General features: G+C 46.1%; 1 long non-coding RNA gene across 1 annotated transcript in view; it reads left to right on the plus strand.

Moving 5' to 3' along the window:
• Positions 1 to 244: 244 nt before the first annotated feature.
• LOC119965645 overlaps positions 245 to 26,403 on the plus strand; it is a 48,244-nt gene continuing 22,085 nt past the window's right edge. The window contains exons 1-2 of the long non-coding RNA XR_005460591.1: positions 245 to 311; positions 12,009 to 12,159. This is a non-coding gene — a long non-coding RNA (uncharacterized LOC119965645). The remainder of the gene's footprint in view (positions 312 to 12,008; positions 12,160 to 26,403) is intronic.

Consider the following 26,403-nt stretch of genomic DNA (forward strand, 5'->3'; position numbering starts at 1 on the left):
GCCTCTGAGCATACAGTGCTGTTCAAATTCCATACAGTACTCTTCAAATTTTTTTAGTATTATTTCTAAGTTGTTGCTGTCTTCAGCTTTCGAGTATTTAAAGCCATTATATACTTCTCTAGCTGCATGTCCTGCGATGAGCAGTGCTATTTACATTTCATCTGAGGCTGCTGCTAAATCATTAGCTATGATATATATATCGAACACTTGTTTAAATCTTTTCCAGACATTACTTACATTACCGGTTATGTCCAGCTGAGGTTCCAACCCACATCATCGAATAAGCGAGGTCTTCCCAAGTCGAATGCCCGGTAGGAGTTTTCCTTGCCATTTTTGTCTTTCTGTGTCTGCAGCTGTTCCTTGAGTAATCTTATAGTAAGCGTCTGAAGCCACTGCTGGTACTATGTGTTGTTCCTTGTGTCTTAATAAAGCTCGTAGTCTCAAAGTTGGAGTAGATGCTTTATTGTGAGTTTGTTCTGTCTTCAGTGCTTAACTTACAGCTACCTCAATGCTGCTTGCTTGCTTGTGTCTTGCTCCCAGTCCCCCCTTCTGTGAAGTGTCTCCTCACTTCCTGTTCCTCTGTATTTATAGCTCTCCCATCCTCCCTCTAGTGCTTGCTCAGTTGTATTGCATCCACACTGATATACAATCACCACAGGGGGGACTGGTGGGGGATGGTCTGGGGGGTGCCGAAGCTGGTTACAGGCGGGCAGATTTTGGCAGGCCAGGTCCGCGCATGGCCAGCGCCATTTGCATGGTGCAGCCGTCACAGGCCGCCAATGTGCACATGCGCAGCCACAGACCCGGCCATATCTGCAGGTAAAACCAGGCTTTACGCGGCGCAGCTGCTAGCCCTTCACCGCTGGGGGCACCGCTGGCTTTCTGGTCTTAAGACCAGGCGGATCCTGCGGACATAGCCGCAGGATCGGAGAATCCAGCCCTGGATTTTTAAAATTGATCAAAACATCGAATTGACTGTTTGGAAAGACTTTCTGAAAAGTACCAATTGAATTCAAAGATGAGCAGGTTAGGTGGAGTTTCGGGACAGGGCATGGGAATGGCTTTAGGTGGGTTGCTCTTTGAGAGGGTCGGTGCAGACTATATGGGCCAAATGGCCTCCTGCGCTGCAAGGGTTCCGTGGAATTATACAATTCACAAAGGCATCATGACCACTACAGTCAGTTATTGATGATCTGACTATTATACATTTAATTAAAGAATTGGGCTATCCCTGCAGGTATTTAAACAATTAAATGTACACTTAGTATTGCAGATACTACACTTGAGAAAACAAATTGCTACAAGTTAATTTCAGCCGTAACTGGTGGAGGCAAAATTGAAATAAAAAAATATAAAGCATTACCAATTAATGTAGCATAATGAAAGAACTACTCTTAGTTTTATAATTTTTCAAGCACTTTTAACAAGTGTCTGCAAAATTTACAGGAATGATCTTCTCTCAACAGAATTTCTTCTCTGTTGCAGTTGACTAGTTAAACGCATGAAGGGAGATTTCAACTGCTTATCCCATTACCGCAAATATTTTTTCAGTAGTATCACGTGCTGACCTTGGCAGTGAGTATGCGTATGATGCAAGTTGCCAGGGGTTTTACATCCTTTGAGAAAACATACTGCTATAGGCCAAATACAGGCATTGTAACTTGGTAGAGTATTACTAAATTAATATTCTGTTCACAGGACAAATTTATTCAGTTAATAATAATAATCGCTTATTGTCACGAGTAGGCTTCAATGAAGTTACTGTGAAAAACCCCTAGTCGCCACATTCCGGCACCTGTTTGGGGAGGACGGTACGGGAATTGAACCCACAATGCTGGCATTGTGCTGCATTACAAGCCAGCTGTTTAGCCCACTGTGCTAAAGTTAACAGGAACTAACAGCGATACATTAGCCAGAATCGGAAATGTTCCATACATTTAAGACTTTATCAAAGCTGTCAATGTTGAAAAAATTTTAAACACAAGTCATTAACACGAAGCAGTGGCTGCGGTCAAAAAAGTGGAACCTGGCTAAAAGCAGTAGGGTGGTCACATGGTATTTATGTAATCTTCCTTTTATTCTTCTGTTTCCAATGTATTTTCACCTTTCTTCATCTACTGCTTAATTTTCCTTTTTGTTTCCTTCACAGACTTTGTGGTCGTGTGATTTGCATGTTTCTCTGGTTTTACCCAACTGCAAAAAGACACACAAGTCAGGTTTGGCTAACCCTGGCTGTTTACAGGATACTGAAAACCTCTATTATAACTATAGGCCCGATTGGTTTAATACTGCGAGGAATACTGTGATAGTCCCACCTCCATAGCAATGACTTATTTCTCTTTCTATCCACAGATAGCAAGAGCTGTGCACCATTCATAACACTGCAAAATTCTAAACCTGAAGCGGAAAGTTTAGGATGTCTAATTTTAACTGGCTTGTTTAGTAGCTCGCCAGTTCACGTTACATAATAGTTAGGGATGTGTTAAAGTAAACTTTGGCTAAAGTCTGAACTTTAAATCACAGTTCAGAATTCTGAAGCATTAGTGAAGAGGGAATACAGGCTTTCAGGCCTAGCCAGTCTGTAAAGTGAAGCATGGTAGCACAGTGGTTTGCACTGTTGCTTCACAGCGCCAGGGTCCCAGGTTCGATTCCTGACTTGGGTCACTGTCCGTGCAGAGTCTGCACGTTCTCCCCGTGTCTGCGTGGGGTTCCTCCATGTGCTCCGGTTTCCTCCCACAAGCCCTGGAAAACGTGCTTGTTAGGTGAATTGGATATTCTGAATTCTCGAACAGGTGCTGGAGTGTGGCGATTAGGGGATTTTCAAAGTAACTTCATTGCAGTGTTAATGTAAACCTACTTGCGACAATAAGAAAGATTACAATTTAAAACCAAATTTTGGTCACTAGTTACCCATTGTTTCAAAACTAGAACAAGCCTCGTCTTTATACGAAACTGATTTGAATTGGAAAACAACTGCACATTTGATTTCACTGCCACAAACTGACTGCTTTTACAGAAACTGTTCAGAAGATTTCTGTTGTTGAACATTGCTGATTGCAGTTACAAACTCAAGAAATTACACAAGCATACAAAAGTAGAGTCCAATTACCAAGAATCTTTAGTGAGGACAGGCAGAAAATCATTTTGTTTACTCCATTCACCAACCAGTTAGTTAAATGGAAGCAGTTGATTTCTTGGACGTGGGTGTCAACACCCCTGACGTGTTTATACAGCCTCGTCACGCCCTAATGAGGCCATTAAACCTCGCAAGAAGCCTCTCGTGAGACTTGTGGCACTCAGGACGCCTCACGAGATCTCGTTAGATGTTGTGATCTGCATTTGATGCATCTGATTTGCATATGAAATGAATGAGAATCGCTTATTGTCACGAGTCGGCTTCAATGAAGTTACTGTGAAAAGCCCCTAGTCGCCACATTCTGGCACCTGTCCGGGGAGGCTGGTACGGGAATTGAACCGTGCTGCTGGCCTGCTTGGTCTGCTTTAAAAGCCAGCGATTTAGCCGAGTGAGCTAAACCAGCCCCTATTTTAAGTGCAGATAGGCTCACGTAAATATGCATGCACCGGAGTCTCCCAAGGCCAGGGAGACCTGGCCGTGGTGTCGTTTCACACTGGTCTATGTAAAGGTAGGCCAAGTGGCGGGGCATTGCTCGCTGAGGCCAGAAAAAACACAACAGTCCCATTTAATAGTGGGGTCACAGCGCTGAGAAACACTCCGCTAGATACACCGAAAACGGGACTCTTTCTTTTCACTTTAAATTGCGCCCCTAGACCCTGGGTGTGAAATGTGGAACCCTAAAAGCCCTACACAAGTTGATTAGGGGCTGAAATGTTCCTCGGGGGCAATGGGAGTGCAGGTGCCACTTGGCAGAGAAGGAGACTTGAAATGAAGGGTCAGAATTAGTGCGCTTGTTAGAGTCACACAGCATAAGGGGCTGTTTAGCACAGGGCTAAATCGCTGGCTTTGAAAGCAGTCCAAGGCAGGCCTGCAGCACGGTTCAATTCCCGTAACAGCCTCCCCGAACAGGTGCCGGAATGTGGCGACGAGAGGGCTTTTCACAGTAACTTCATTTGAAGCCTACTTGTGACAATAAGCGATTTTCATTTCATTTCATTTTCATATAAGGAAGCCATTGAGCACATTGTAAGTGTGAAGGCTGTTTGAAAGAGCTATCCAAGTAGACCAAGGCCCTTCCCCTATACCCTGAAATTTTTCCCTTCAAGTATTTATCCAATACCTTTTTGAAGGTTATTGAATCTGCTTCCATCATCCTGTCAGGCAATGCATTCCGGACCAGAACAACTGTGCTGGCCTGGGTTTTCTGGCACCCATGGGGACACATGTGAGGCAGCAAGTGAAATGCCGTATTACAACATTCATTTGGCTGCTGGCCTTGCAGCCTTTGTATTCCGATGCCCATGGCACCAGTCCAGTGCTGTGCACCTTGACAGGTTGGAGCAAAGCAGACAACTGCAGGCGCAGAGCAACAGAAGTCGCTTTCAAACCATCCTGACTGACTCTTTGTCGTTTTCTTTTTCAGTTTTTGCTTTCTTGACATTGTTCCTTTGCTTATTCATTCAGACTCCATGTTTATTTGTTTGATTTCTAGACTGCTCTGCCTGACCTCTGGATATTAGGCTTTGAATTTTCGCTGTGGAGGCGGGGAACATGAGTCAGGAATAAAAATCAAAAATACCAGAAAAACTCAGCAGGTCAGGCAGCATCTGTGGAGAGAAACAGAGTTAATGGGGGAGATTTTCCTCTCCTGTTTTCGGGGATAGGATCAGTAGCAGGGGCGGGAAATCCCACAGGAGTCCCAAACGGCGGTTTTACGCCAGTGGGATTTCCCGCCGCGATTGTCCATGCCCCCCTGCCAATGACGATATCCTGGCTTTTGACCTCAGGATTTCCATTTGGCTATGATTAAATATCATTATCAGGCCTTTGTTCCTGATAGTCCCTCCCCTGTTAAGGTGTCTATTCACATTGTTGTGAGAGCATGTCGTTATGAATCACGCCAGGCCCCCCATGACATGCACTTGGCGAGCAGAATCTGCCTGGGGCACAGAGATGGATTTAGCCCCCATGGGGGAGAGGATCGTGCCCGGGTAGTACCCTGGCACTGCCCCGGGCATTACACAGTCATTGCCCCTGCACCCCCGCGCCACGTCTAGGAGATAGCATTGCGTGGGTGGGTGTTTTGTAGAGGGGTGTTCTGTGGGGGACGGAGATGGTTCCATGGCTCAGTATCAGGGACACAGTTCCGTATCTATGTGGACGGGTCCATGCTGCAGGAGTGGAAGTTCTGTGCATGGGCTTCCTTGATGGGGAGGGTTTTTCCTATTTTTATTTTTTTAATCGGCTCTTGATCTTAACCTAAGTTGCTGACAGGCGAGCTCTAATATGGTGAAGGTGATGCACCATTAATTACAACGAGATGAGAGTAGAGTGTAATCGAGGCTTTATTAAGCAGAGATGTGTAACCTCTTGCAGCTGCTGCGGAAATGGTTGCAGCTCGGACAGCCCACACATTTATACTCCACCTACTGGGCGAAGCCAGCAGGCAGGGATCTACCCCCGTATCTGAAGTACAGGCATCTTACCATATTACGTCTCGTATGTGATATATACAACAGTGGTGACTATCACATTCACCCCCTGTTAAAAAAGAGTCCAGCAGGGGTGATGGAAAAACTATTTACATGCATTTTAAAGTTAACATTTTGGGGAAAGTTCACAAATTCAGCCGATCGGGTGTCTTGATTCTCCGTTGTGAGCATCGCAGTCCCGGTGGTGATGCAGGCATCGGCTCGGTCGCCGGTGACTCCGGGAGTGTGTCAACCTCATCTTCATCCCCGGGTGGGTCGTCCTGCTTGAGGCGATGACCTTGCTTAGCAGGTACTGACGCCGCTCATCACTCATAAAGGCGGATTCCCGGTCGCTATGGATGTAGGCGGGGAAACCGAACAGGGCGAAGATGGTGTTGAGTGCTTTGATGACGTCATATCGGGGCATAGGACAGCTAAGTGGAATCTGGAGTATTCATCGACCATGTTAAGGAAGTATGTGTTTCGGTCGGTGGAGGGCAGGAGCCCTTGGAAATCCACGCTGAGGCGTTCAAAGGGGCGGGAGGCCTTCACTAGATGCGCGCAGTCTGGCCGGTAGAAGTACGGTTTGCACTCCGCGCAGACCTGGCAGTCTCTGGTGATAACCCTGACCTTCTCAGTGGAGTAGGGCAGATTGCGGGCTTTTGTGAAGTGAAAGAACTGGGTGACCCCTGGGTGACAGAGAGCGTTGTGTAGGGTCCGGAGTCGGTCCACTTGTGCGCTGGCACATGTATCTCTGGATAGGGCGTCAGGGGGCTCGTTGAGCTTACCGGGGCGATACAAAATCTCGTAATTGTAGGTGGAGAGCTCGATCCTCCACCTCAAGATTTTATCATTTTGATCTTGCCCTGCTGTGTGTTATTGAACATGAAGGCAACTGACCATTGGTTAGTGAGGAGAGTGAATCTCCTGCTGGCCCGGTAATGCCTCCAATGCCGCACAGCTTCAACGATGGCTTGGGCCTCCTTCTCGACGGAGGAATGCCGAATTTCGGAGGCATGGAGGGTGCGTGAAAAGAATACCACGGGCCTGTCTGCCTGGTTGAGGATGACGGCAGAGCGACGTCTGATTCCTCCATTTTGTAACTGCCAGCAAGCAACAGGACTGTGAAGAATTTAAAATGGATTATTTTGTAATAAGGAAGAGAGGGCCAGAAATACAAACAGGCCAGGATCTCACAACTAAATCTGCTAGAGAGAGCTGCTCAGAGAGTCCACAGCAGGACAAAGCAGTGCTGGTGTGAGCTCTAGGGCCTCTGGTGAACAACCCATTAACAATAAGCTGAAATTAGAAACAAAGCAGTATAAAGATGATTTCTTGAGTATGGCTTTGTTAATTGTGCCAATGCAAATCAGGATGCAAAGCTCAAGTGTGTTATAAGCAGGGAAGTACTGGCAAATGAAAGTTTAAAACCGTCAAAGCTTCAAAGGCATTTGAAGACTAAGCATGCCGAGTTCAAGGAGCAACTTCTTGGTTTTTTTCAAAGAATGCAGCAAGAAATTGAATCATCAGCTGAAGTCCTCAGCAGAAATGAAACATTGAATGACAAAGCAAGTGAGATCATTAAGACCAAGCAGGCTCACCTGTCACATTAAAGGGAAGCAGTAATGGTGGGTCACAAAAGTCGCCCCGCCTGGGTCGTGAAGTTCAGCCGGCGTGGGTCATGAAAAAATGAAAATCGCTTATTGTCACGAGTAGGCTTCAATTAAGTTACTGTAAAAAGCCCCTAGTCGCCACATTCCGGCGCCTGTCCAGGTCGGCTGGTACGGGAATCGAACCATGCTGTTGGCCTGCTTGGTCTGCTTTAAAAGCCAGCGATTTAGCCAAGTGAGCTAAACCAGGTCATAAAGGTCAGCCGGTGTGCGTTGTGTAGTTCTGCCGGCATGGGTCGTGTAGTTCGGGCGGCATGGGTCGTGAAGTTCGGCTGGCGTGGGTTGTAACGGTTGGCCAGCATGGGTCGTGAAGTTCAGCCGGCGTAGGTTGTGTAGTTTTGCCGGGGTGGGTCATGTAGTTCGGCCGGCGTGGGTCGTGTAGTTCGTCCGGCGTGGGCCATGATGTTCGGCCGGTGTGGGCCATGAAGTTCGGCTGGCGTGGGTCATGTAGTTCGGCCGGAGTGGGTCGTGTAATTCGGCCGGTGTGGGTCGTGTAGTTTGTCCGGCGTGGATTGTGAAGTTCAGCCACCATGGGTGGTGCAGTTTGGCCGCCGTGGGTCGTGTAGTTCGGCCGGCGTGTGTCATGTAGTTCTGCCGGCATGGGTTGTGAAGTTCAGCTGCATTGGTTGGTGCAGTTTGGCCGGCGTGGGTCATGTAGTTCGGCCGGCGTGGGTCGTGTAGTTCGGCCGGCGTGGGTCGTGTAGTTCGGCCGGCGTGGGTCGTGTAGTTCGTCTGGCGTGGGTCATGTGGTTCGGCCGGAGTGGGTCGTGTAGTTCGGCAGGCGTGGATTGTGAAGTTCAGCCACCATGGGTGGTGCAGTTTGGCCGCCGTGGGTCGTGTAGTTCGGCAGGCGTGGATTGTGAAGTTCAGCTGCATTGGGTGGTGCAGTTTGGCCGCCGTGGGTCGTGTGGTTCGGCCGGCGTGGATCGTGTAGTTCAGCCGGCGTGGGTCGTGTAGTTCGGCCGGCGTGGGTCGTGTGGTTCGGCCGGCGTGTGTCATGTAGTTCGGCCGCCGTGTGTCATGTAGTTCTGCCGGCATGGGTTGTGAAGTTCAGCTGCATTGGGTGGTGCAGTTTGGCCGCTGTGGATCGTGTAGTTCGGCCGGCGTGGGTCGTGTGGTTCAGCCGGTGTGGGTCGTGTAGTTCGGCCGGCGTGGATCGTGTAGTTCGGCTGGCGTGGGTCGTGTAGTTCGGCTGGCGTGGGTCATGAAGTTCAACCGGCGTGGATCGTGTAGTTCGGCCTGTCTGGATGGTGTAGTTCGGCCGGCGTGGATCGTGTAGTTTGGCCGGCGTGGGTCATGTAGTTCGGCCGGCGTGGATCATGAAGGTTGGCCAGTTGGTAAAAGTGAGTCGAACATAGAACATAGAATCCCGGGAAAATAAGTTTGAAAAACAATCTCATAGAACTTTGGCAGCAGTGCTCACGATGGTTGTGGATCTGAGAATTTTGGTCTTAAGTGAGGGACTAGACAGGGCTGCACCCTTGCTGTTCGCACTGGCCACAGCCATTGGCAGAGGATATTGGGCACAGTCCCTTGTTATCTGTTCTGGACTGTGGACGGAAACAGCATGAGATCATGCTTTCTGCTAATAATGTGCTGCTGTGTGAAGCCGAATCTTTCAGTTCCCACTATCATTCATATGATAGATAGATTTAACGCCTTCTCAGGTTATATGATTAATTTTACAAAGTCGGAATCTGTGCCACTGGGACAGTTGAGTGGTAAACTACCCCACTTTGTTCATTGTCCTTTTAGGTGGTCTCCATTGGGGTTCACATATTTGGGTGTTAGAATTACCCCCTTTTTCAAACAGCTCTATGGGGCCAGTTTCCTTCAGTTAATTGAATCTATTAGCCGTGACTTGACTCATTGATCCTCCCTGCTGGTATCGTGGCTGGGTAGGATTGCTTTGATTAAGATGAATATGTTGCCTAAATTGAATATGTTGCAGATGTTGCTAATCTTATTCTCTGCTCGGGTCTTAAATGAGATTAATGGAATGATTAGCTCGTTTATCTGGAATAAGGAGAAGCCTCGTCTAAAGTTGACCAACCCTAGTTCCAAAGGGGTTGATGATCCCGAATATTGGCCTCTCACCTTGGGCGAAATTCTCCGCGGACCGACGTGACGCCCGTTTCCGGCGGGAAAAAGCGATGCAGATGACTCCGGCGACGGGGCCTTCTTTTAAGCCGGTAATCTCCGTTCCCGAAAGGGCCAGCAGCGGACTGACGCGATACGCGTCAGTTTCACCCGCTGCGGAAGTGGCGAGTCCCGGCGTTTGGGGGGGGCGGGTGGAGGAGAAGAGAGAGACCCGGCGTTTGGGGGGGGGGGGGGAGGAGAAGAGAGAGACCCGGCGTTTGGGGGGGGGGGGGAGGAGAAGAGAGAGACCCGGCGTTTGGGGGGGGGGAGAGAGAGAGACCCGGCGTTTGGGGGGGGAGAGAAGAGAGAGACCCGGCGTTTGGGGGGGGGGGGAGAGAGAGGACCCGGCGTTTGGGGGGGGAGAGAAGAGAGAGACCCGGCGTTTGGGGGGGGGAGAGAGAGTACCGGCGTTTTGGGGGGGGGGGGAGAGAGAGACCCGGCGTTTGGGGGGGGGGGGGGGGGAAGAGAGAGACCCGGCGTTTTGGGGGGGGGGAAGAGAGAGACCCGGCGTTTGGGGGGGGGGGAGAGAGAGACCCGGCGTTTGGGGGGGGGGAGGAGAAGGGAGAGACCCGGCGTTTTGGGGGGGGGGGAGGAGAAGAGAGAGACCCGGCGTTTGGGGGGGGGGGAGAGAGAGACCCGGCGTTTGGGGGGGGGGGGAGAGAGAGACCCGGCGTTTGGGGGGGGGGGAAGAGAGAGACCCGGCGTTTGGGGGGGGGAGGAGAAGGGAGAGACCCGGCGTTTGGGGGGGGGGGAGGAGAAGGGAGCGAGCCGGAGTTTGGGGGGGGGGAGGAGAAGAGAGAGACCCGGCGTTTGGGGGGGGGTGCGGAGTTGAGAGGAGGGGAGGGAGGGAGGGAAGGAGGTGTTACGGCGTTGAGTGGAGAGAGGGGGAGGGGTTTGCGGCATTGAGTTGAGAGGAGAGGAGGGAGGGAGGGGGGGTTTGCGGCGTTGAGAGGAGAGGAGAGGAGGGAGGGAGGGGGCGTTGCGGTGTTGAGAGGAGAGGGGGGAGGGGTTTGCGGCGTTGAGTTGAGAGGAGAGGAGAGAGGGGGGGAGGGAGAGAGGGGGGGGTTGCGGCGTGGAGAGGAGGGGGGGTTGCGGCGTTGAGTTGAGAGGAAAGGAGAGGGGGGTTGCGGCGTTGAGAGGAGAGGAGAGGGAGGGGGGGTTGCGGCGTTGAGTTGAGAGGAGAGGAGGGAGGGAGGGGGTTGCGGCGTTGAGAGGAAAGGAGAGGGGGGGTTTACCTGCGTTGAGAGGAAGAGGGGGGGGTACTGGCATTGAGAGGGGGGGGGGCGGCGTTGGAGGGGATAGGGGTGGTGAGGGGGGTAGGAGCGTTGGAGGGGGTAGGGGTGGTGAGGGGGGGTTGGGGTAGGGGGCAGCGGCGTGCAGGGGGGGCGACGGATGGCCGGGGCCAACGCACCGTCGCCCCCACTCTGCACGCCGCTGCCCCCGATCCCAACCCCCCCCTCACCACCCCTATCCCCTCCAACGCCCCTACCCCCTCACCACCCCTACCCCCTCCAACGCCCCTACCCCCCTCACCACCCTTACCCCCCTCACCACCCCTACCCCCTCCAACGCCCCTACCCCCTCACCACCCCTACCCCCCTCACCACCCCTATCCCCTCACCACCCCTACCCCCTCCAACGCCGCTACCCCCCCTCCCCACCACCCCTACCCCCCTCCCCCCTCCCCACCACCCCTACCCCCGTCCCCACCACCCCTACTCCCCTCCAACGCCGCCCCCTCTCTCGCAACGCCGGTACCCCCCTCTCAATGCCGCAACCCCCCTTCACCGCCGGTACCCCCCCTCTCTCAACCCCCCCACAACCCCCCCCCCCCCCCGCGCAACCCCCCCCGTGCAACCCCCCCGCGCAACCCCCCCCGCGCAACCCCCCCCACGCAATCCCCCTGCGCAACCCCCCTGCGCAATCCCCCCCCCCGCACTCGCCCTAGGTCACTGAACGGCGTCAACCATCATCAATGGTTGACGCCGTTTTAAAGCTACTCTGTTTTTCGCCGACGTGACCCGTGGCCACGTCGGCGGAACCCTGGAGTTGTGAAGCAATAGTGCTACCACTGTGTTACCGTGCCACCCTAGCTATCCGGTGCTATCCTTCAATTCAAAACTGGCATAAAATAGTCATTGTATGTATCCCTATGGAATTTCTGAGTCTATGATGCATTCTAAGTCTGATATATTCCATAAAGTGCGGGACCCCTATCTAAAATTAATGGGCTCCGCTCCATATGACCTTCTCCTGTAAGGTTTCCCATGAACCATATTGCAAGTTGTGATCTCGCTGCACAGAAAGTTATGCATGTGCATATTATCCTATCTTGTTTATATGGCCGTATTCTATTTCTCCCCATTTGCTGATTGATCCAGTGTTAAAATTGGAGACATTAGTTCTTCAGGACCACTGTCTTGCTTGTTTTTCCATTTGCAGAGATATTTGTTCTGTACTGTACCAGTTGTGCTTTAAAAATGTTGTTGCATTACTTGTAAAAAATTCTAAAACTTTCATAAAAATATAATTTTTTTAAAAAGGTCTAATACCTGGAAAGCTGTGTGAATAAAGATTTGTGTGTTTTCCTAGAAGAAGTCAAATTATGAACTGGGATGCTATTGGATGGTCAGTTGAAAAGGAATTCTGGAAAGCTACACTATCAAGGCTATTTGTGACCCAAGGGAGAGCGGGTTCGTAGAAATGTGCTTTACTGATGATGATTGACCCATGAAACTCAGAGGTGAGAACTTGATAGATAGGATTCCCAACTTAACCTCTGTAAATAAAGAAGAGCATATTTTGGAAATGTGTAGCTACATAATGCTGTGCATGCTTGTGGTTGTGTCCAGTGGTGGACTGGGTCTAAAAATATTGGTTGCCAGGAGACAAAGGGGGCCCACCCACAACTACAATGCTATCATTTAATTTTCATAACGAATAAATAAAATTTTCATATGGAAAAAAGGGTACAATTGAAATTTTTGTGGAAAAAATGTGCATTTCTTAGTAATTACAGTGTACATGTACTGTACATATTACTGGCAGTAGATACCAAATGTAAATACAGAATATTATAATTGAATTTTTTATTTTTTTAAAATTTTAAGTAATTGGTTGATATTTTTAAATAGTTTACTGCACAATTTACACATTAACAGATAGTTCAAAAGCACAATAGAGCATTGCATGCAGTCCACTATATTACGAGCAATCGCTTGTGTTTGCTAGATGATTGTGCGAATCTGCCAATAATTGCTTCTGCATCCAATTCATCTAACAATCCCTTTTCAATGGATAGCAACATGTATGATTCCAAATTCTCCTCAGACAGCGAATTTCTTAGCTTTGTCTTTATGATCTTTAGCTTTGAAAATTTCCTCTCACATTGGACTTGAGTAACTGATAGTGTGCAGATGACTTTATAAAGTTCATAAAAGTTATCATATGCCTTGTCATGAAGTCTGTTGGATGCCAGAATTTTAGTACACACGATGGGCAAGTGCTGCAAATTTTACAATTGTTGCAACTGGAATCCATATTCTCACCATCATTAAGCAATAACTTTAATACATCAAAGTTTGAAGCAAAAGAAAACAATTCCAATATTACTTGATCTTTGCTGATTTGTGGAAACAGCTTAATAATACCTTCCAATGCTTCATCTTCAAGGCCTTTCTCTGCAATAGTTTTAAACTTTGCTGGGTCCAAGCAGGACAAATCTTTATACAATTGTTTGTGTTGTACAAAGCATGATTCTAGTGACTGGACAATGCGATCCATTATTAGGTTAAACATTTACTCGAAAATCAGCTAGAGAATCTGAGGAATTTCTTTCATCATCAATAAGCTCATCTGCCATTCTTTTCTTCTTCCTCTGCCTCTTAACTGGCAATGCTGTTTCCAACTCATCAATTTCCAATGTTTGATTTTCATCCATATTCATCTGTGAAATCCTGTCATCACATTTATTTACAAATTCCAAAGCCTTGCTGTGAACGTTATCAAATGTTCTTGTCTGTTCCTTCAACTTTGTTGTAGCTGAATCTGCCAAACTCCATGCAGTAAACATATCTAAACCACTTGTCTGTAGATAACTTGATAACGGGGTTGTAGTTTCAAATGTATACAAGTAAGTAAATGCTGTCAATATGGTTTCAAACTTTAGAAGAATTTGAAGTAAAACATTTGCTTCATGTTTTGTTTTTGCATCAAACTTTTCTGAATCTTGTATCATTGATAAGCATGTCAATACATTTACGAAAGTACTGGCAGCGGCATTATCAAAACGTCCAAATATAGTTGTTGCTGCATTGGATTTTCCTGACCATCTGGTCTCACCAATTAGCTTTAATCGTTTTATTTTTTCTTGTCCTAGATGTTTTCCAACAACTTCTATCCATACAGCCATTCTCTTGTATGATGCTTTCACAAAAGTTGCTATATTCTGGAGCAAATTGAAAAAAGAAACTGCAGGCACACAACATTTTGTTGTTTCAGTTATCACCAAATTCAAGACATGAGCATAGCACCATATATGAACATGTTGATCAGCCACATCAGCAATTTTACTTTGTAAACAATTATACTGGCCACGGTAGCTTGCAGTGCCATCTGTGCTATCAGATAAACATTGTTGGGGGTCAATTTTAAGATCCTGTAATGTTTCAATCGATAGATCAAAAAGTCCCTGTCCTGTACCATTATTACTTGGCACAACTGAAAGTAGTCGCTCACAGATAATACCTTTAAGCACATACCAAATAATAATGCTAAACTGATCGATGGATGAATTATCTTGTGTTGAATCAACCTGAATAGAATAATATTTTGCTTGACAAACTTCATGACTAATTCTTTCTTGTATCATATTCTTCATAATTTTGATTAACATGTTTATAGTTGTTTTACTCAGGTATGTAACAAGTCCACCACGGCCTTTACTTTGAGCCTTTCCTTGTTGCTCTAATCGTTTGATTCTTTGTTTTACTTGTTTTGCACTGCAGAAACGTGAGCTGCCATAATGGGGTCATATTTTGCCATCAACTGCACTGTAGCTAAAAAATTGCCATGATTCAGAACCTCATTATCTAGAGTGTAGGCCGATTCATTTCTGTGACCTCGAAAAGGAAGTGCTTGTTTGCCTAACATCTTTATGATGTCTATAATCTTCATGACAATACTTCTCTGCTTCAATACTTCTTCTTTCTTTTTAATTAGTGATGCTGCAAAAAATTTATCTAAGGTGCCATCATTAACCACACTGATATATTGCTGAGCATTTCTGACATGTGTTGTTCTCGATTCATGTAAAGTCAAGCTCTGGCTAATACGCCTGTAGTCACTAAAGCCACGTACAAAGGGTGCTGGATTACAAGTGTTGGGAAACTCAAAGGCTAAGCAGTATGAACAATATAAGCATCTATTTTCTTTGTTATATGTTAGCCATTTTCTTGGGACTGAGTCGTTCATAATTTTCCTCTCATACAAACGAGCATCAAATGGCAGATCATCAAGTGGCTGAAGTGGATGTTCAGCAAAAAACTGTTTTAGCTTTGCTCGTGATGGATATTGGAAGATTCCAGTAATTGATCTTTCATTTTCTTGCGTAGGTTCATTTACAGGTTGTGCTTCAGAAACTAAGTCATTTATGCTTGAAGGAATATCTGATTCCCTGTCACTAGTTGAAGCTATGTATTCAGATGTTGCAACTACAGGCAGTACAGATACCGGAACAAGGAAGCCAGAAGAAATATTGGGCCTGCGTTGATTAGTAATGGATGCACTTGTATTTGTCTCTACATTCAAAGTAGCTCTTCTCTGTTCTTGTAACTCGCATGTCATTGCATCATCACCATGAGCATTGTTTCTTGCTTCTTGATTATTTGTTGCAGAACTGGATATTGATGTGGATTGTGCTTGTGGTATTATAAACTCTGTAATAGGCCTGCAGCGCTTGGCTGATTCCTTCCTTTCCGCTTCTTTTTGTTCTTTGTGTTTTAGTGACCCAGATTTATGCTTTTTCTTTTCCATGCTGGTAGGGGTAATATTCCTGAAATAAAAACTTAATTAAAAATAGCCCACATTAGGAAAAATTATTATTGATGATTGCAAGAATAACTTGAAGGAACGCCAGATAAACCCCTACTTGATAAAAAATATGAAATAACTTACTTACACTTCAATAGGCTATGTTCATTAGTCAATACTACTGTGGCCTATGCAGCTTCAGAAGAGGAGAAAATCCACTGCCCAGTGTTCACACCAGCAAGCAACTGAGACAACTGTTGAAACTTAGAAGTTTGGTCCGACTATAGTAAGACATTAAGAATGGTCCCACGACTAAAGTTAACATGTCCAGTTTGATACCAGTGTAGTGTTACAAGTCGCAACTCTTTGAGTTTACCGATCATGGCTTATCACTTCAATATCTTTGACCTCATGATTCACAGTCAAAGGTACCGCTTCTCCTTTTCGGTGACCTCACGACCCTATGTACTGCTTGATATCCTTTCAAGTTGCCGACCATCTCAAATCACGAACTGTAAATTTATCTTTAAATTCACACACTCTTGCTGAAAACGTGGATTTCCAACTATGTCCGACCGGGGTGAACCAGCCCCTCCCCCCTCCACTCCTTTTCACATCCGTTTAACACTGCTTCGTTCCTTCATACACTGAGTGATTATTTGTTTGTTTCTTTATTGCATTTTTATTTGGTATTGCTCTTTTTAAAAACAATTATATTTTATTAAGTTAGAATACAAATCTCAGGAAAGAAGTTGGAGATTTATTTATCTAATTAATTATAATTTTTAAGGGCCCTTCAGAGATTCACGGGCCCCTTCTTAGCTCTCCGGGCCCCGGACTGATGTACTGGCTGAACCAAGACTATTGCTTGATATCCTTTGAAGTTGCCGACCATCTCAAATCACGAATTGTAACTTTATCTTTAAATTCACACACTCTTGCTGAAAACATGGAATTTCCTTAATTATGCCCGACCCGGGCCCCCCATTCCACATCCTTCCACTACCTCCCCTGCTTCGTTCCTTTTCATGCACTGCTTATTTGTGTCCTGTTCTCTTTTTTTTCTTATTCCTTTTTATTACTAAAACAGTTGCCTGTGTTTGTTTCTTTATTGCATTTTTATTTGATATAGGGGGCCCACTTCATCAGGGGCCCACTTCATCAGGGGCCCACTTGCCATCGGGCAAGCTGACACCCTGGCCAGTCCGCCACTGGTTGTGTCAACTATTTAAAGTGAAATTTGCCTTTCAATTTGAAGTATAATTTTCCTGTTAATTCACATTTGATTTCCATTGGTTCTGATTCACGCTGAAGTAAAAGATTCAAAGAATGAAAGTCCTGTTGCTAATTTCTTCATTTGGGGTTTGTTTGATAAATTTAGTTATTTTGGATCATAGTTCCCATGGGGATTGTAACAGGGTTAAAATAAATGATTTCACAACTTTTAAAAATCTTCATTATCATTAATGTTAACAGGGGAAATTCAAAACTATCTTCTGCTTCTATATATTTAAAATTGTGCATCAGATATTGAACTATAAAATCTTTTCTAATTGCCAGAATGCAAATGGAGTTACTAAATCGAGCAAATCATCCTTCCTGCCCTTTAACATCTATCCTTGATTGCAGCTGAATACAATCCCACCTGCTAGATTGTAGCATGTGGCCTTTTACAGATCTGCCTTGGCGCCCCTGGTTGCTAGCAAGACTGGCACCGGGTGTGACCTCACTGAAAATGTTAAAATAGTGTTGAGATCTGAATGACATCATTGGTTCTATACTTTTGCATCTTCATTGTCCTCTCATCTGCTTGAAGTGTGGGCTGACATGCCTCCTGAATCCTGTCAGTTAAAATTGTTAGCAGGATGAAGTCAACGTAAATGCAGTGAGTATTACGCTGCTATGATCTTGCCCCCACCCTTGTTCTCAAAGATTAGTCAACATAAAATCCACATATTATGTATGTCCCTGAATTCCTTATGTGATCCTGCTTGGAGCACCCGAGACAAAACATGATTACAAAGGAAACTGAGAAAATCTCACAGTAATTATTAATGGTAAGTGATGACCGGTAAGTGATAGATATCCTGCTATTCTGAGTGATCCGACTGGGGGGGCAAAAACTGAAAAGTGAAGTCACAGGAAAGTTGTGACCTGATTGGCTGGTAGAGAATCTGCACTAAATGTAAAAATTAAACATTGTTAAACTAACTAAACATAATTAATTAATTACTGAATCAAAATTTAGAGGGGTATCTAAGCCAGGCCTCCGAACAATCAACGGGAGATAGAGGAACAGATAGATAGACAGATTTTGGAAAGGAGTAAAAGCAAGAGGGTTGTTGTGATGGGAGACTTTAACTTCCCCAATATTGACTGGGACTCACTTAGTGCTGGGGGCTTGGACGGGGCAGAGTTAGTAAGGAGCATCTAGAAAGGCTTCTTAAAGCAAGATGTAGATAGTCCAACTAGGGAAGGGGCTGTACTGGACCTGGTATTGGGGAATGAGCACGGTCAGGTGGTAGAAGTTTCAGTAGGGGAGCATTTCAGGAACAGTGACCACAATTCAGTAATTTTTAAAGTGCTGGTGGACAACAGTTGTCCCAGGGTGAATATGCTAAATTGGGAGAAGGCTAATTATAACAATATTAAACGGGAACTGAAGAACCTAAATTGGGGACGGATGTTTGAGGGTAAATCAACATCTGACATGTGGGAGGCTTTCAAATGTCAGTTGAAAGGAATTCAGGACTGGCATGTTCCTGTGAGGAAGAAGGATAAATGTGGCAAATATCGGGAACCTTGGATAACGAGAGATATTGTAGGCCTCGTCAAAAAAAAAAAGGAGGCATTTGTCAGGGCTGGGAACAGAAAAAGCCTGTGTGGATTATAAGAAAAGCAGGAAGGAACTTAAGCAAGGAGTCAGGAGGACTAAAAGAGGTCACGAAAAGTCATTGGCGAATAGGGTTAAGGAAAATCCCAAGGCTTTTTACACATACATAAAAAGCAAGAGGGTAGCCAGGGAAAGGGTTGGCCCACTCAAGGACAGGGGAGGGAATCTATGTGTGGAGCCAGAGGAAATTGACGAGGTACAAAATGAATACTTTGCATCAGTATTCACCAAAAAGAAGGAATTGGTGGATGTTGAGTCTGGAGAAGGGTGTGTAGATAGCCTGGGTCACATTGAAATCCAAAAAGACGAGGCGTTGGGCGTCTTGAAAAATATTAAGGTAGATAAATCCCCAGGGCCTGGTGGGATCTACCCCAGAATACTGAAGGAGGCAAGAGAGGAAATTGCTGAGGCCTTGACAGAAATCTTTGGATCCTCACTGTCTTCAGGTGATGTCCTGGAGGCCTGGCAAATAGCCAATGTTGTTCCTTTGTTTAAGAAGGGTAGCAAGGATAATCCAGGGAACAACAGGCCGGTGAGCCTTAGGTCAGGGGAGGGAAATTACTGGAGAGAATTCTTCGAGACAGGATCTACTCCCATTTGGAAGCAAGTGGATGTATTAGCGAGACACAGCACGGTTTTGTGAAGGGGAGGGTGTGTCTCACTAACTTGATAGAGTTTTTCGAGGAGGTCACAAAGATGATTGATGCAGGTAGGGCAGTGGAAGTTGTCTAAATGGACTTCAGCAAGGCCTTTGAAAATGTCCCTCATGGCAGACTGGTAAAAAAGGTGAAGTCACACGGGATCAGAGGTGAGCTGGCAAGGTGGATACAGAACTGGCTAGGTCATAGAAGGCAGAGAGTAGAAATGGAAGGCTGCTTTTCTGATTGGAGGGTTGTTACTAGTGGTGTTCCACATGGTTCAGTGCTGGGGCCTTTACTGTTTGTCGTATATATAAATAATTTGGAGGAAAATGTAAATGGTCTGATTAGTAAGTTTGCGGACGACACTAAGTTTTGTGGAATTGCGGATAACGATGAGGACTGTCAGAGGATACAGCAGGATTTAGATAGTTTGGAGACTTGGGTGGAGAGATGGCAAATGGCGTTTCATCTGGACAAATGTGAGGTAATGCATTTTAGAAGGTCTAATACAGGCACGGAATATACAGTGAATGGTAGAACCCTCAAGAGTATTGACAGTCAGAGAGATCTAGGTGTACAGGTCCACAGGTCACTGAAAGGGGCAACACAGGTGGAGAAGGTAGTTAAGAAGGCATAGGGCATGCTTTCCTTCATTGGCCAGGGCATTGAGTATAAAAAATGTCAAGTCATGTTGCAGCTGAAGAGAACCTTAGTTAGTCCACACTTGGAGTATAGTGTTCAATTCTGGTCGCCACACTACCAGAAGGATGTGGAGGCTTTAGAGAAGAAGAGATTTACCAGGATGTTGCCTGATATGGAGGGAATTAGCTATGAGGTGAGATTGAATAATCTTGATTTGTTCTCACTGGAACGAAGGAAGTTGAGGGGTGACCTGATAGAGGTCTACAAAATTATGAGGGGCATAGACAGAGTGGATAGTTTTCCCAGGGCAGAGGGGTCAATTACTAGGGGGCATAGGTTTAAGGTGCAAGAGGTAAGGTTCAGAGGAGATGTATGAGACAAGTTTTTTTATACAGAGGATAGTGGGTGCCTGGAACTCGCTGCCGGAGGAGGTGGTGGAAGCAGGGATGATAGTGACATTTAAGGGGCATCTTAATGCAGATCTTATTCATGTAATGAATAAGATGGGAAAAGAGGGATACGGACCCTGGCTGTGTGGAGGATTTTAGTTTCGACTGGCAGCATGGTCGGCATGGGCTTGGAGGGCCGAAGGGCCTGTTCCTGTGCTGTACTTTTTTCTTGTTTGAGGGTTCAGAATAGGTATGATTCTATTCCACACATGGCATTGGTAAAATAGTTTTTGTCATATTTTTAGTCTCATTGTGCTAATACGAATATTTACATAGTCTGCCGGGCTAAAAGAACCAGATGGCTCAAATCCCAGATTTCCTCCTCAGGAGCTGAGAACGTGAGTAGACTTTATTGAAACATGTCTTCCTGTGTCCACATCTTACCATGAGGTTCTAGAAGAGAGAGCAAGATCATGTGAAATCATATGACTTCCTGTGATGATGTATACATTGTCTCATTAGCATATTACACAATTAGAATTAACCCCTTGTACTTTATCTCCCATAAATTTCTGATCTCCTCATTGTACCATATCTCCTCCCAAGTCTTTGACTTCCTCTTCTATTTTATATGGACAACTGCTGTGGTAGTTTCATTAGTCTACCTGAACAGGTCCTCAGCTCCTTTGGTGGAGATTTGGGATTTGAGTTCTCTGGGTGACCTTACAAACTTTGCTAAACAGAAGTAGAATTAATCGATGAATCAGATTCGCCATCTGGTGGTCACCAGGATTGGTGGATGAATGGTCTGTTCAATTTGGTAGATGACGGCTTTGACTTTTAGAACTTTGCTTTTGTGTGACAACTAGTGCATGTCTATTACACCTCACCTCAATATTACTTGTTTAAATGAGGTAGGACCATGAATATAGTCATGATGTGAAGGTGCCGGCGTTGGACTGGGGTGAGCATAGTAAGAAGTCTTACAACACCAGGTTAAAGTCCAAGAGGTTTGTTTTGAATCATAGCTTTCAGAGCACTGCTCCTTCCTCAGGTGAATGAAGAGGTGAGTTCCAGAAACAGATATGTAGACAAAGTCAAAGATTTAATACGCTACTTTGAATGCAGGTCTTTGCAGGTAATTATGTCTACTGGTCCAAACAGAGCAACTGGAGAGAGGGATAATCATAGGTTAAAGAGATGTGAGTTGTCTCAAGCCCCAACAGTTGGTAGAATTTCTCCCCGGCCAGATGGTGGAGGCTGAATGTAATGTGACATGAACCAAGGTCCCGGTTGAGGCCATACTCATGTGTGCGGAACTTGGCTATAAGTTTCTGCTCGGCGATTCTGCGTTGTCGCACGTCCTGAAGGCCGCCTTGGAGAATGCTTACCCGAAGATCAGAGGCTGAATGCCCTTGACTGCTAAAGTGTTCCCTGACTGGAAGGGAACATTCCTGCCTGGCGATTGTCGCGCGATGTCCGTTCATCCGTTGTCGTAGTGTCTGCGTGGTCTCGCCAACATACCATACTTCGGGACATCCTTTCTTGCAGCGTATGAGGTAGGCAACGTTGGCTGAGTCGCACGATTATGTACCACGTACCTGGTGGGTGGTGTTCTCACATATAATGGTGGTACCCATGTCGATGATCTGGCATGTCTGGGACTCCATGTGTTGCAAATATCTCCTCCAATTATGTAATTACTGTTTCAGAAATGTAACCCTGCAGGTGTTTGACTTGTATCCATCTGGAGTAGTAGTCTCCTATGAACAAGAACATTTAACCTCAGAGTTGGAAGAGGTCCATCCCAAGATATTAACATAGTCTTGATGGAAAAGAAGATATCAATGGTTCTCTTGTCTCCTGAGGATGAATAGCACAAGTAATACAATTTTCCGTTTTGAGAGAGCTGACCACTAAATGGAATATCTTGCCTCGGCTCGACACTTTGTGATGCCCAAATGTCCTTGATGTAATCATTGAAGTTTATTGAATCTCAGAGTTCTCAGAATGACTGCCACAGCCAAATGTTCTTGTCATGACAAGAATATGTAGGTATGGTTAGCCGGCCCCCGAGACAACGATCACACCTGTCATCCACCCCTGAAAGAAACACTCATCCTCGCCTTGGCCAGATGGGCCCTGTGCACCACCTTGAACTGGATCAAACTAAGCCGAGTAAGGAGGACGTGGTATTGACCCTCGCTCCACATCTCCACATCCAATATATGACTCAATTAACCCTCTCATTTCTCCTTCACCTCATTCAACAGAGCGGACTCCACTGACAGGATCTGGCCATTAGTGCCCGAAATATTTCCTTCACTAGACCCGGTCAAAGATAAAATCCTCTCCAACAGGGAGGACGGTGGTGCCAAGGGCAAAGAAAGAAAAGCCTTCCGCAAAAATCACAAATCTGGAAATATCTAAACAAATTGGTCTCAAGGAGTTGACATTTTTCCGACAGCTCCTTAAAGCTGGCAAACCTACCCATCTGCCCACCCATCTGCTCCATGAAAACCAGCAATCATTTTGCCACACCTGATAGAGTCAGAGATTTGGGCCTGGATTGATCTAGAATACAGTTTAAGTCACCTCCCCCAAGATTAGCTGATGTGAATTAAAATCTGGAATGGAGGCCAGCAACTTTTTATCATCCCAGTTTGGCGCACAGACATTAACCAAGAGTAATGAGGGGCCGCTAAGGACCTACTAACAAATGTCTGCCATTTGGATCTGCCAAGACCTTATCAGGCGAAATGTTAACCCTTTTATTGATCAAAATCCCTCCAACCCCGCCCCCGGGTCCAACCGCCAAAGCCTGAGTGAAATATTTGACCCACCCACCCGTTCCGCAACCTTGTCTGGTGCCTTCCCTGCAAATAAGTCTCCCGCAGAAATACCACATCAGCATTCAAACTTTTCAGGTGGGCGAATACCCTCGGTCTTTTCACTGGGCCATTCACCCCTTACATTCCAGGTGAGCAACCGAATTGGGGGCCTCCCACTCCATTCAAAGTATCGTCTTGCACCATTGACTTTGTCTGTATATATGTTTCTGGAACCCACCTCTTCATTCACCTGAGGAAGCAGCTGTGCTCCGAAAGCTAGTGATTCAAAACAAACCTGTTGAACTCAGTATTTTGTGTTTCTGTTGCAAAGTCCCAATTGTACTGATCGAGTTGGACCTGCTAGTAAACAGATTTCCACTATTCTTCTACAAAAGACCATTTGGCAGGCCAACAGAAGTTTTATTAACACAGGCTTCAGTCTGTCCTGTTGTGATCAATCCTGTCACTGTAAGGCTGATTCAAGAAACTTCTTTGTTCTGTTTTGACATACTGTATCAGTGGAGAACATGTAACTCCCACTGGGCATGTTACACTCTTACACTTTGAACAGGAATGTCTGAGACTTCACATCACCAACAGGGCCTTTCATCTAGCTGGTGGCTTATTAGTGAATGGAGTTTGTACCGCCCTGGATTCTCTAAGATCGGGGGTTGGACAAATATGATTTTGCCTTTTAACAAAGGTTGCTAATTTCTCAGGTCACTCACAGCAGAAATTTCAAAACCAACCAGTGGGAGTCGTTCACGCTGTTCACAGATTTATTTGTGTGAACTACATGGTGCTTTTTTTCATTTATTTAAAGATGTGTACTGCAGCAGAATTGTTGAAAACTTATTTCCAAGTATAATATTTGTTATTTTGACAATTAAAAAGTGTGTGGGCAATGATGTTCCCTACACAGTTAAATTTGATATATAGCTGGATTCCACTGTTCAGCAAAAATAAAATAAAGCCTCAAATCAACAGAAAAGTGGAGAGTATTTTATAACTAAAGTTTCCCGAACTTGGTCCCAGTGCATTAACCCTTTGTAGGCTGAAATTAGATTGCAGGAATGAGGAACGGGCAACAGGAAAGCCACCCTCGCTCTCCTGTCCAATGGAACCAATTGTCATCCTCTCCTGACATACGGTCCATTTGCCTTTTCTATCACACAACACTTACAAGCATGGTCAGTTTAGAGCTTTAAATTTACCACAAAAGTAATAGAAGCACGAGGAATCATCTCAAGTTTTTTTTTATTCATTCATGGGACGTGGACATCGCAGACTGGGCCTGCATTTATCGCCCATCCCTAACTGAGGGGCAGTTAAGAGTCAACCATGTTACTGTGGGTCTGGAGTCACATGTCGGCAAATTTCCTTCCCTAAAGGTCATTAGGGAACCAGCTGGTTTTTTTTACGACAATCGACAATGATTTCATAGACATAGACATAGTCATAGAACATACAGTGTGGAAGGAGGCCATTCGGCCCATCGAGTCTGCACCAACCCACTTAAGCCCTCACTTCTACCCTATCCCCGTAACCCAATAACCCCTCCAAACCATTTTGGACAGTAACGGCAATTTATCATGGCCAATTCACCTAACCTGCACGTCTTTGGACTGTGGGAGGAAACCGGAGCACCCGGAGGAAACCTACGCAGACACGGGGAGAACGTGCAGCCTCCTCAGACAGTGACCCAGTGGGGAATCGAACCTGGGACCCTAGCGCTGTGAAGCCGCAGTGCTAGCTATTTGTGCTACCGCGCTGCCCATGGTCACCATTCGACGTTTTAAATTCTAGGTTTTTGACTGAATTCAAATTTCACCTTCTGCAGTGGCAGGATTTGAACCTGGGTCTCCAGAGCATTACTCTGGTGTACTTGTCCAGTGACAATACCACTGTGTCACCGCCTACCCTAAGTCATTTAATATCAGAGGCTGGCTGTAAAATTCTTGGTTTGGCAAGGCTTTATTCAATAATTGCAGTTTTGCACAGCCAGAAATTTGGCCTCAGCACATGTTACATGGAGATTCTGTTGCAGAAGTACCTTGGCAAAGATTCTGCTAAGTTTCGGGTAAACTGGAGAAATGTTAAGAAAGAACGACTTGCACATATATAGTGCCTTCCATAACCACAGGATGTCCTGAAATGCTTTACTGCTTTTGAAGTGGAATTAATTACGACATCACCTGCCTTAAAATCTGAGACTTCTGTCTTTCCATCCACCTTTCATGAAGCCAAGCCCTGCTCAGCAGCCGAGGACAATATGAAATGAAAGACCGGTTGGTCCATTGCGTCTGCGCCGTACAGTTATGGTGAAAATTAAGCATCATGTCTCCCTGGTGTGCCCCACCTATGAATGGTTGTACTCTCCTGGTAGAGGAGAAGTATTCAGCTGAAGGGGCACTGAATGGGAATTGCTAATGGTGACATTAAGAATAGGTTTTGACGCCAGGGCAGGATTCGTGGTGTTCTACGACAGCAAAACTGGCGCCTCACCTGGACCGATTCAGCGACTGTTGAGGGGCTAGCACTGGCACCACGAGAAACACATTCGATTCCAATGAGAAACGGTGCCGGATTTGTCGGATTTGTAATTGACACTCAGGAGGCTGACAAGCTACAGCCATTCCAGAATGGTTCAGGCACATGAAACGCATCTTAAGGTTGTCGAAGCATCACTCAATCATCCCCTGATTGCTACATGGTCATCGTTATAGCAGGTCTCCGCATCAGTATGTGACCTCCAGATAGGCGCATTCATCCACAATCGCAGCAGATAACCCCTGTCATCTCGGAGCCAACCACCCTCCAGCCAGGGCGGAGGCATCGCGAACATGTCTGGAATCAAAAAATTAATCGTGCAGAAGGAGACCATTCGGCCCATCGAGTCTGCACCGGCCGTTGGAAAGAGCACCCCACTTAAGCCCAAACCTCCAGCCTATCCCCGTAACCCAGTAACTCCACTAAGGACACCAAGGGCAATTTATCATGGCCAATCCACCGAACCTGCATGACTTTGGACTGTGGGAGGAAACCGGATCACCCAGAGGAAAGCCACGCAGACACATGTAGGACGTTCAGACTCCGCATAGACAATGACCCAAGCTGGAAATCGAACCTGGGACCCTGGACCACGCTAACCACTGTGCTACGATACCGTGCCTTTTTAAAAAGCACAAGTGAACCTCGCCGTCGGGAAATCCCCCCAGTGGAGGCAGAGAATCGCAGATGCCGCTGAGAATACCGGGTCAGGTCCGCGAATGATATACAAATGCGTTTACTGTGCGTGCGGAGTGGAAGGCATTGATGCCGCTGTTGAGGCACCGGAGAATTGCAAACCAGCGTGAAACTGGTGCCCACTACGATTTTGGTATCAAAACTGATTCTCCTCCGAATCGCGTATCGCGATTTCGCCATCAGCCGACAGAGAATCCCACTCCATATGTTGGGATTCACTGTGGATATTATAATTTGGTTTTCGCTACTGTATGAGGGAATCTTGCCTTTACATTCTGCCTTGTATTTAAAGAAAATTACAGAGCTTGAATCTGA

The sequence above is a fragment of the Scyliorhinus canicula genome, chromosome 5 (genome assembly GCF_902713615.1).
Source record: "Scyliorhinus canicula chromosome 5, sScyCan1.1, whole genome shotgun sequence".
NCBI lineage: Eukaryota > Metazoa > Chordata > Chondrichthyes > Carcharhiniformes > Scyliorhinidae > Scyliorhinus > Scyliorhinus canicula.